We start from the raw sequence: 11488 nt of genomic DNA, 5'->3' as shown, positions 1-11488 counted from the left end.
TCTATTATATATTTTTCATGTCTTTAATAATGAAATCCTTAAATACCCCAATAATGTATCTGCACATAGATAAATTCTTGGGCTTGGGAGCTAAACTTTGCTGAGCTCTTTCAATATCACCAGGAGACAGGGGGACTTTAGGGATCTTGTTCGCCCACCATACCAGCACATATTTGATCCTATCCCCCCTGATCAGCCCCCTCTGGAACCCCCCCCCCCAATAGCACAGGTTTAATCATCTCACTCTAATCTCCTAGTCATCCACCTTTATAGAGAGCTAAAAATGGCTTTTAATAAAGCCCACGTTTTACTGGATGGCCAGATCCAGCAGTTCACCTGCACTAGTTTCAATGGTCTGGGTTTTTTTGCATTAAGAATTCTAATTTTTCCTTCATAGAATCAAAAACTTTCATCCACTCAGCAGTAAGTGGAGCATGAAATTATTTAAATTTATCAGTGACAGCTTCCATAATAGCTGGAGTGTTAGTGGATACCATCTCTCCCTGACCCATTCTTAAGGTTTTGGCAGCCATTTTGAATCATGATAGTTGTGGTTTTTATTTATTGATTTTATTGATGAAAGAGAAAACGAAAGAAAGAAAAGAAAGAGGGGGGAAAGTGCAAAAAGTACTTTAAGAAAGAAAGAAAGATACAGTTTAGTATAGGTGTTCTGTTGTTTGGACTAAATAATGAGCTTACTCCCTTGAGGGGTTGATGGGATTACCTGCTAAGGGGTTTTGACCATACTTGCCAAGTCTCCCACTGAAAAATGCATGATCAGCAGTGGCGCAGCACCGTAAGTTGCGTAGAAGCAACTTCTGGGGCCGCTCCTCCCATGTGCGGACACCGGAAATCGGGCAGAGTGGCACCGGAAGTCGCTTCTACGCATGCCCGACGGCCATCTTGGTGGTGGCCGCACAGAGGTGGCCATCTTGGTGACGGCCGCCGCCATGCGGCCACCACCAAGATGGCCGCTGGGCATGTGTAGAAGTGACTTCCGGTCCCGCTCTTCCCGATTTCTGGTGCCCACACATGGGAAGAGCGGCACCCAAAATGGAGGCTCCCTGGCAGGTAGGAAATCCGGGGGATTTCCGGGATTTTTCTCAATACGGGAGAACAGCGGCAAACGGATTAAAATCTGGGGGTTTACCGTGAAAAACAAGATACTTGGCAGCTAAGGTTTTGACTAAGGTCAACCTTTTTTTTCTCCACCTATCCTGTCAATTCCTGTTTTGCTGCAACATACCAGAGTAAGTAAATATGTGGCATAAGGAGCGGTTGTTCTCAGCATACCTCACTGTTTTTCCCAGTTTCCCAGTCCAGTATCCGAAAGCTAAGAACGGGCTGCCATGTTACACTATGGCCACATAAGCCAAGTATGCAGTAGGTTTTTTGTGTGAAGACAATGCCAAACCCTTTGATCCCCTCACAGCTAGGGCTTTTTTTTATTCTTTAGAATAAAGCAAACTTTCCTTCCTCATTAGTTTGAATCACTTTTCATAATTCATGGGCCCATTCCCTCCCTGGCTCATCGCTCTTTCTTCTCCTCAGTCACAGATTTCAACCAACATCAAAGAGCCAAAACTATTTGATCAGACCCATTATTCATCTTGCTTCAGGGCTGTGAGGTCAATACCTGGAATTCTTTGCTGAGGCAAGCTTCTTTTTTTCTTTTTTTATGCTGGGAGCTGATAGGAAGTAGGACACATAGTAGTAATGAGTTCAGGCTATTGTTACACCTTCTTTAAAGGTAAAGGGTAAGGGGACCCCTGACCATTAGGTCCAGTCACGGACGACTCTGGGGTTGCGGCGCTCATCTCGCTTTATTGGCCGAGGGAGCCAGCGTACAGCTTCTGGGTCATGTGGCCAACATGACTAAGCCGCTTCTGGCAAACCAGAGCAGCGCACGGAAATGCCGCTTACCTTCCTGCCGGAGCGGTACCTATTTATCTACTTGCACTTTGACGTGCTTTCGAACTGCTAGGTTAGCAGGAGCTGGGACTGAGCAATGGGAGCTCACCCCGTCACGGGGATTCAAACCGCCAACCTTCTGATCGGCAAGTCCTAGGCTCTGTGGTTTAGACCACAGCGCCACCCGTGTCCTTTTTGTTCTTTAGGTATGAACAAAACCCTTTTTTAAAAATCCTTTTTTTCTTTCCACGTTCCACCCGCATGTCAATTATGTTACTTTATGTAGAGGTGTCAGATTTTTCACACATGCATGTGTGAAACAAAAAGTAAACGCATTTCTTTTTGTTCTTATGTGTGTGTGTTTCCCTTGCCGTCACTCCGCTTCGTTGGATTTCTAGTCTTAAAAATGTGTTCTTAGATTTTACACAATTTTCAGTTGTGTAATATACAGCAGTGAAATGTTTTGGCTATACAGTGGTACCTCTGGTTAAGAACTTAATTCGTTCCGGAGGTCCATTCTTAACCTGAAACTGCTCTTAACCTGAAGCACCACTTTAGCTAATGGGGGCTCCTGGCTGCCGCCACGCCGCCAGAGCACGATTCCTGTTCTCATCCTGAAGCAAAGTTCTTAACCCGAGGTACTATTTCTGGGTTAGCGGAGTCTGTAACCTGAAGCATTTTATTTGAGGCATCGGTTGTGGGTGTGCCCTGCCGTGTCTTCTTGTAAGTCAGAAATTGTTCGTATTAACTTTGTTGGGGGGGGTTGCGGGGGGATTGCAATGGTTACACACCTCCAAATTACATTCCTGTGATGTGGAGAGTGTCAAGGTTGAGCCGGACGAGGAGGAGTGGTGGCAAGCTCCCCCCCCCACGGGGAGGATGCCCCCACGGGAGATTCTGGGGAAATGGAAGACTTCATACCTGGAGAAGACTGGTGGCGGCACTCCTCAGAAGAGAAAGAAGCAGATAGGGAAGAGGGAAGACTAGAGCAGGAGGAGGAAGGAGTTGCGGCAAAATCAGGCCCTTGTGAGGAGAGGAGCCGGTGGGCCCCCTTCCCTCCTCCCTTCTCAGCTGTAGAACGTAGAGCTGAGAAACGGAGGGAACAATTGGAGGCAGCTGCAGCTCGTAAGAGGCGTGGTGATGAGTCGGCTACTTAAGGAAGGCCAACTGCTCCCTTCGCCAGCACTTGCAACTGCTGTGCTGAAGTGTGTGGTTGTCCTTGTTCGACCTGTCCCTGATTCCAGTGTTCCTGACTTCGGCTCCTGACTTTGGCTTCTCCTGACCCGGACTGTGGACCTAAGCTCCCTCTGCATCCAACTGCTACCTTCAGCGCGCCAACCTGTTGGCGCCCTAACAGAGAGCAACAGATGGACAATGAAAGAGGAACATGAGAACCCTTCTAGCAAAGAGACCTATAAGGTAAAAAAAGGTAAAGGACCCCTGGACAGTTAAGTCAAAGGTGACTATGGGATTGTGGCGCTCATCTCACTTTCAGGCCATGTGGCCAGCATGACTAAACCACTTCTGGCACAACGAAACACCATGAGAGACCAGAGCGCATGGAAACACCGTTTACCTTCCTGCCGCAGCAGTACCTATTTATCTACTTGCCCTACCCGTGTCCCTAAAAAGAGTTATAGCTCAAAACTGGAAGCATAAATGCCCATCATCCATTCTCAATGTTCTGAAAACCTTAATACCTTTCTATGTTTGACTATTACAGTTATCAATCCCATTTGGATATGCACTGCATACATATGGAAGCTAAACAGGTTTCAAATTAGATTGTTGAGTTTCCTGCATTGCAGGGAGTTGGTCTAGATGACACTTGGGTACCCTTGCAACTCCACAGTTCCTATGATTATATTACTGGTGACTTATTCTTATTGTTCTTGTGAACTGATGTTTCTTCCATTGTTCCTGTTACATTTCCCATAAAAACAATTGACTTTTCTTTTTTTTACATGTGAAATTGTTTTGACATGTGGAACTGTTTTTAATTGCATTTTTTTAAAAACAAAACGGTTGGGGTTGTTTATATGCATGCAATTGTTTTTTCTTGCACCGATGTTTTTTATTGTGGGTTTCCTCTCCCCCTCCACGGGAAGTGATTCAGAAATGGGATTAAATAAATAAATGAAATGTGGACCAACCTGGAGGCTCTGCATTCTGAGTGACCCAGTTTGAGTTATCGAACGGAGAGTGCGGCTTCTCTCTGCAGCGCTGTGAAAGGCACCTTAAGGAAGTCAGAAAACAAAATGAAAAAGGCATCCCTTCTTTAGGTTGCATGCACTGGACAAACAACTTTGTACAAGGCAGGTACAACTTTGTACAAGGCAAGGAGCAAAACAGTGACCTGTCTTGTGCCTAATTCTCACATCCCCTCCGCTGTGCAGTAGCTGCTTGCAAATGCGGCCATCCTTATATGGCAAGCCGTAGGTGTGAATGGATTCCCTGCGGATCTGGCAATTTTCAGGATGAGATTGCTAGGATACAAAGGAGAAGTTTGCAGTGGTGTGAGGGAAACTACCAGACCCTCTGTGGGAGGCCAATTTGCAGAACTGCTACCAACGATGCTTGCTGCTGCAAGATGACTGCCAGGGCCAATGCCCTTCTATAGCGCTGCATTAATAACAAATATTGAATCAGCTTTGTCATTTTTCATACTGTGGGGACGAGTTATAAGCTGGCTACTTTTTGGGCATGTTTGCTGACATCTAACTCTGGTTCTAAAGCAGAGACATTACCTTGCCAACAAAGGTCCGTATAGTTAAAGCTATGGTTTTCCCAGTAGTGATGTATGGAAGTGAGAGCTGGACCATAAAGAAGGCTGATCGCCGAAGAATTGATGCTTTTGAATTATGGTGCTGGAGGAGACTCTTGAGAGTCCCATGGACTGCAAGAAGATCAAACCTATCCATTCTTAAGGAAATCAGCCCTGAGTGCTCACTGGAAGGACAGATCCTGAAGCTGAGGCTCCAATACTTTGGCCACCTCATGAGAAGAAAAGACTCCCTGGAAAAGACCCTGATGCTGGGAAAGATGGAGGGCACAAGGAGAAGGGGACGACAGAGGACGAGATGGCTGGACAGTGTTCTTGAAGCTACGAACATGAGTCTGAGCAAACTGCGGGAGGCAGTGGAAGACAGGAGTGCCTGCCGTGCTCTGGTCCATGGGGTCACGAAGTCGGACATGACTAAACAATTAAACAACAACAACAACTTTGGTTCCCAGCTCTCACAAGCTGGATGTAAAAGTAGGTGGTCCCGCCACCACCACCTGTTTTGCTCCTAGTATTTAGGATTCAAATACTTTAATGTACAAAGATATTCTGTCACTAATAACTGTAGAACAGCTTTCAGAGTTGCCAACATTTCGAAGCCACTTCATTGTTTCCTGAAGTTTTCAAAACTCTATTGTGTTATGATTTGTGGTGTTTTTATTTTTTTATTTTTAAGAAAAGCCTTGAGTCAGAGTGCAAAATTCCACAGTGCAGAAATAACTTCTATTTTCAGCTACATCGAACCCTAGAGTTTTTCAGCTGTGTTTTACTGCATGGTCAGGTGGAGCAAATAGATAGCGCTATATTAAGCACAGGCTTATGTATCCCTCCCATTGGCTGACAGAGGGAGACACTTAAAATTTATAGGGGTCCAGCAAGGGCTGTTTAATCTCATGCACCAACCTAAATGTAAGTAAAGTGGCACGCCAGTCTGCTAATAAGGGGAGTAAATCAACTCTGGGAAACCAATCAGGGGCACATAACTGAAGCCACTATAATTATCTGAGCTCCCAGCCAAAAAAAATATCTCCTGGAGGGAAGGAGGATGCTGTGCCTAGCTGAGGACTGTAAACTGGTTTGGGAAAGACCAAATATTGGATGTCAATGAACATAACTACATCATGCTGGGTCAGGCCAGTGGCAGATCTAGTCCAGCATCCTTTTCACACAGGTGCCTGATCTGTGTGCAAAAGCAACTCTCCCTTCCTGAGGTTTCAAGAATTCAAGCAATTGGTACCCAGAAGAATACTTTCTCTGGCAGTGGGGGCATAGAACACGACCATCATGGCTACTTAGACACTGATAGCCTTGCCCTCCACAAACTTGTCTAATTATCTTTTAAAACCATCCAAGTCGAAAGGTTGGTATCCTCTGCAGACCCCCCACAATCTTTTTTTTATAAAAAAAATATTCATTATTTTCAATTTTATACATTTCAATAATTTTACAACCATTTTAACATTTCGAAACTCGACTTACTTCCCCCTCTTTCTGCAGTTCCATTAATTTGGAATACAGTATGCAGAATATATTCTGCATATTCCAAATTAACTTAACTTACTCGTTTATTCGTCTACTATAAATATATACCCTTATAAAACTGCAGGTTATTGCAATAATCCTGCCCGTGTTCTTATCTGGTGAAAATAACATACAAAAAAACCCCACATGTTGGGGGAAATTGCTTTGTAAAATATGTGCACGCCACACAAAAACCACACACACCAATGGTATATGGGATGAAATTTGCACGAAAACTCTGATGAAACTTTTTTAGAAAATGCAAACTGTTGTGGACACTTAAGTTTGGAACAATGAGAAACTGAGAGAATTGGAAATGTATTATTATTATTTAGACGATACGCTGCCTTTCATCAAATGATCTCAGAGTGAGTCACAAGATAAAAACATAAGATATAAGCACAAATAAATAGTTAAAGCAACAAAGCAACAACACATTTAAATGTGGAATATTCATCAGCCAAAGGCCTGGTTGAAGAGGAATGTTTTTTGCCTGGCGCAAAATATTTACCACAATTATTTCGCCTCATGTTAAAGAACGATCAGGAGAATCATTTATCTATGGAATTACATTACATATCATATGCACCATGGCAGGGGCAGGGATAGAGTATGAAGATTTTCCTCTGGGCAGTTTCATCATTTACCCCTATAGAAGGTATCCATGAATCTTCCCTCCAAAAGATATTCCCCATTCTGCATGCTTGGATACTCTTTTTCATACACGACAAGGCTCCTGGCTTCAGTATGGTTTGGGCATTGTTTTGGTTGGTCAAGTTATAAACTTTACAAATGCAAGACACACTGTGTGGGGAAAGAAATAAACAAGTGTGCGCTGGTAAGCTTATCCAGGCATTTGCATTAATATGTCAGGCATTCTTTTTCAGCTTAGTAGCACCATCTTCTGGTTGCTTTCTGTCAGTATTCAACTGCAATAAAAACAACAACATGGCCTGCAATCTTACACATTTACCTGGCATTAAGCCCCATTGAATGAGACTTGTTTCTGAGTAAACATGGTTGGAACTGCAACCCAGCAAGTGCACATATCTACTTAGAAGTAAGTGCCATTGAGTTCAGTGGGGCTTACTCCCAGGTAAGTAAGTAGGATTGCAGCTTACATTCCTTTCAGGCTACATCATTATTCAGTATTGTCAAGAAATTGTTTCCATTTTCATCCTAGCTCTTTTGCTGATTCCACAGTTCTTCATTCTCTCGCTCTCTCTTTTAAGCAACTAAAACTTCCCTACTTTAGTTACAGGTAGGTAGCAGTGTTGGTCTGCCGTTGAAACAAAATAAAAATAAAATAGAAAAATTCCTTCCAGTAGCACCTTAAAGGTAAAGGTACCCCTGACCGTTAGGTCCAGTCACGGACGACTCTGGGGTTGCGGCGCTCATCTCACTTTACTGGCCAAGGGAGCCGCCGTTTGTCTGCAGACAGTTTTTCCCCAGGTCATGTGGCCAGCATGACTAAGCCGCTTCTGGCGAAACCAGAGCAGTGCACAGATACCTTAGATACAACTAAGTTTGTCATTGGTATGAGCTTTCGTGCGCATGCACACTTCTTCAGATACACTGAAATAGAAGTCACCAGACCCTTATATATAGTGGGAGGGTGGGGAGGGATATTACTCGGAAGGGTGGTGGGAATGGGTGATTGGTTGATAGGTGTGGTAAACCTGTTGATGACTGTTAACGACTGTAATTGGTCTTACAGGAAAAAGCAAGGGGTGAGATGGCTAAAAATAGCTTTATCATGTATAATGAGATAAGAATCCAATGTCTCTATCAGACCAGGTCTCTCCATGGTTTTATTTTTATTTTATTTTTTAAAATAATTTTTATTGGTTTACCATAAGACAAAAACATACAAAAAACACAAAAAAGAAAAAGACAAAAAAAGATAATAAAAAATAAAAAGAATAAAAACATCTTATTTATATCATTTATCATAACAATAACATTTTGGGCTTCCCCAACTCCCCCCACTCTGGGTCCCTTGTAATAACCATATAAGCAATGTTCGCAATTACTATCTTAAACCTTACTTACACTTACACTTACACTTACACTTAATTTTTCTATTTTGCGTCACACATTACAATTTTATCCTTTTTATTACTCCACTATCCAAATCTAATTTTTCCACTTTCCCATTATTTTATCTTAATATTTTTAACACAAATGTAATTATAATTCAAATCTTAAAATTCTATTCTCCTTTCTTAACTATCGATATTTAAATCCACCACCCCCCTTTTGCCGGAGCCAAATTTCCCAGACATTTCAGCGAATTTCTAATGTCAAACCAGTTTCAGACTGTTTAAGTCCATCCATTATAATATCCCTTTATAAATCACCCCATTCCCACCCTTTCCCACCAAGCCCACCAAATTTGTTTCCACATCTTCTCTTCAATACTACGCCTGTTGCCCAACCCACTTCCACTGTCTTTGCATTGTTCTTTAATTCTGTGGATCGAAACCAGTCCTTTGCATTATCAAGTTCCAGACCAACTTCATTTCCCCCCCTTTTTCTATCCAGTTCCTAGTACAGACCCTGTGGCTACAGCCATCTTGGGTATCTCAAATTTCATGTGAGTCCAGTAGATTGTATGGCCGGAAATGGCAGGGATCAAATTCCATCTTCTCTTACGCCATTTTAAAATCCAAACTGGGTATATTCTTCCTTTAAAAACATTTTCCCCAAATAATTTCTAAAGTCTTAATCAGTACATTCAATACTTTTTAAACAAATTCTTTATTGTTGCCATATTCTAGACACCATTCACTGACCCGTCCGGGAACCTTTTGTAATAAGGCAGCTAAAGATAAAATCTTTTGTAATAAGACAGCTACTTTGAGATCTTGTATAGAATGTCCTGGGAGATTGAAGTGTTCTCCTACTGGTTTCTCTGTCTTGTGATTCCTGATGTCAGATTTATGTCCATTTATCCTTTGGTGTAGGGTTGGCCTGTTTGTCCAATATAGAGAGCTGAAGGGCACTGTTGGCATTTGATGGCATACACAATGTTAGAAGATGAGCAATTAAATAGTCCTGAGATGGTATGTTTGATGTTGTTGGGACCATTTCTTCTTCTTCTTCTTTGGCGATCACTTGTAGCCGAGTAAGATTGTCTTCCATAAACACGATTTTAACAATGGGTCCGTAAGTGACTGTGGAGGCCAATTCTGGATCCACACGTCCTTCCACAGTGGGGACATGACACCTTTGGTAAAGGCTGTTTTCCAACTGGAGCACTCGCAGGCCAGTGTTTCCCACTTGTCAGTGTTTATACTACATTTTTTAAGATTTGCCTTGAGACAGTCTTTAAACCTCTTTTGTTGACCACCAGCATTACGCTTTCCATTTTTAAGTTCAGAATAGAGTAGTTGCTTTGGAAGACGATCATCAGGCATCCGCACAACATGACCAGTCCAATGAAGTTGATGTTGAAGAATCATTGCTTCAACACTGGTGATCTTTGCTTCTTCCAGTACACTGATATTAGTTCGCCTATCTTCCCAAGTGATGTGTAAAAATTTTCAGAGACACCGTTGATGGAATCTTTCAAGGAGTTGGAGATGCTGTTTATAAGTGGTTTCACAAGCATATAGTAAGGTTGGTAGTACAATAGCTTTGTAAACAAGCATTTTGGTTTCCCTGCGAATGTCCCGGTCCTCAAACACTCTGCACTTCAATGGGGCCAGGAATGGTGTTGTCCGGGTGTATGTGGCAGCAAAGTTGGCAGCAAAGTTTATGATATTTATAGCGTGTTTCCCCCCAGTGTATAGATCCACCCTAGGTTTCAGAGGCAAGAAGACTTCACAAAGCTAGCACAGGAGGTCAAGCGGTACTGCTAGGCCACTGTTAAGGGTCGTTCTGAATGCAACTGATGCACTGGACTACTTTAGAATGCAGGGGCTCATAAACACAGAATAGAAACAAACAAACAAACAAACAAACAAACAAACAAACAAAATGACTAGCATTGTATGGTTAAAGTTGTGCTTATCTGAACCTTGGAAGTATTAGTGCTTCAATGGCACTAATTCCAAAGCATTTGTGAGTGAGATTCATGTCACATGTTAAGGGACTCTTAAGACAGTCAGGATCACTAAACAAAGGTTATTCTCCCTGCTTTGTCACTTTTCCATTCATAGATATAGGAAGTGGAACTGATGGTAAAGACAGGTGCTGAAAGATTTTCTGTTTATTTTCCCAGGTATAGACTCTGCAAATAGCATAAGGTCTTAAGCTGGGCCACATCACAGCAACTATCATCTTGAGTAAAAGAAAGACATTTTTCTCATCCAACAAGCTGCTTCCATTTCCCACTTGTACCCAGGCTCCACTTCAGCTATCACAGCTACTTCACAGGAGTAACACTCACTCATGTGTGGCGATGGGAGAAGATACTTGATTCGGGTCTCATTTAAAGGCAGATCTGTCAAATTCGTACTTTCCAAGACGAAAGTACAGCTATCCTTTGACATGCGCACTTCTACGGATTTTGTTATTCAATCTGCCAACCAGTGTTTACAAAAAGGCACGTATTAGAGGAGAGTTTGCATAAAAATGAAGATACCAGTGAAAACAACACACACATAATCACTAACATGCAGGCCACTTGACTTGATAAAATAACAAACCGCACTTGATTTTATATTCCCTAAGAACATTGTAAAAGGCCTGCTGGATCAGGCCAGGGCCCCTCCAGTCCAGCATCCTGTTCTCACTGTGGCCAACCGGATGCCTAGAGGGAAGACTGAAACCTGCCGAATATGAGCAAAACAGCATTTTTCTCCCTCGCCATTCCTAACAACTGATATTTAGAGCTGTACTACGTGGACAACATTGGAGACAGAATATAGCTATCACAGCTTTCCACCCATAGCCTCATGCTCTATGAATATGTCCAAAAGCTGTCCTAATATCTATAAGATGTTTTCAATTAAAATAGCTGCTGCTGTTCAAGGCTCAACCAGCAAAGAGAAACTTGGCACGTTTCCCAAAACTGCAAAGGACCTCGTTTTCTGCTAATGAAACGAGATGCAAATTGCAGAGCAAAGTGTATAGGATGCACCTAGAGAAGCAGCAACTGATTAATTTCATTTAGTGGCATTGGCCCAGTTCCCCATTTTGGCAAAGGCATTTTGAATTTTATTCTTATTTTTCCCATGATGTATCAAATCGAATCAAATCAAAGAATAAATAACCATTTGTAGTTGTTACAGGTAGGTAGCCGTGTTGGTCTGACGTAGTCGAAACAAA

General features: G+C 42.5%; 1 long non-coding RNA gene across 5 annotated transcripts in view; it reads right to left on the bottom strand.

Moving 5' to 3' along the window:
* LOC148687726 (uncharacterized) overlaps window positions 1-11488 on the bottom strand; it is a 55772-nt gene that overhangs the window by 34822 nt on the left and 9462 nt on the right. For 4 of the 5 annotated variants that reach the window (XR_015950772.1, XR_015950775.1, XR_015950771.1 and 1 more), the window contains exon 2: window positions 4065-4147. This is a non-coding gene — a long non-coding RNA (uncharacterized LOC148687726). Of the gene's footprint in view, window positions 1-1636; window positions 1689-4064; window positions 4148-11488 lie in introns of all 5 variants that reach the window. The other variant, XR_015950773.1, reaches the window with a different exon arrangement.

The sequence above is a fragment of the Zootoca vivipara genome, chromosome 1 (genome assembly GCF_965207765.1).
Source record: "Zootoca vivipara chromosome 1, rZooViv2.hap1.1, whole genome shotgun sequence".
Lineage (NCBI taxonomy): Eukaryota > Metazoa > Chordata > Lepidosauria > Squamata > Lacertidae > Zootoca > Zootoca vivipara.
Note: the sequence above shows the minus strand (reverse complement) of the source record. Positions and strands in the feature narration are given on the sequence as shown.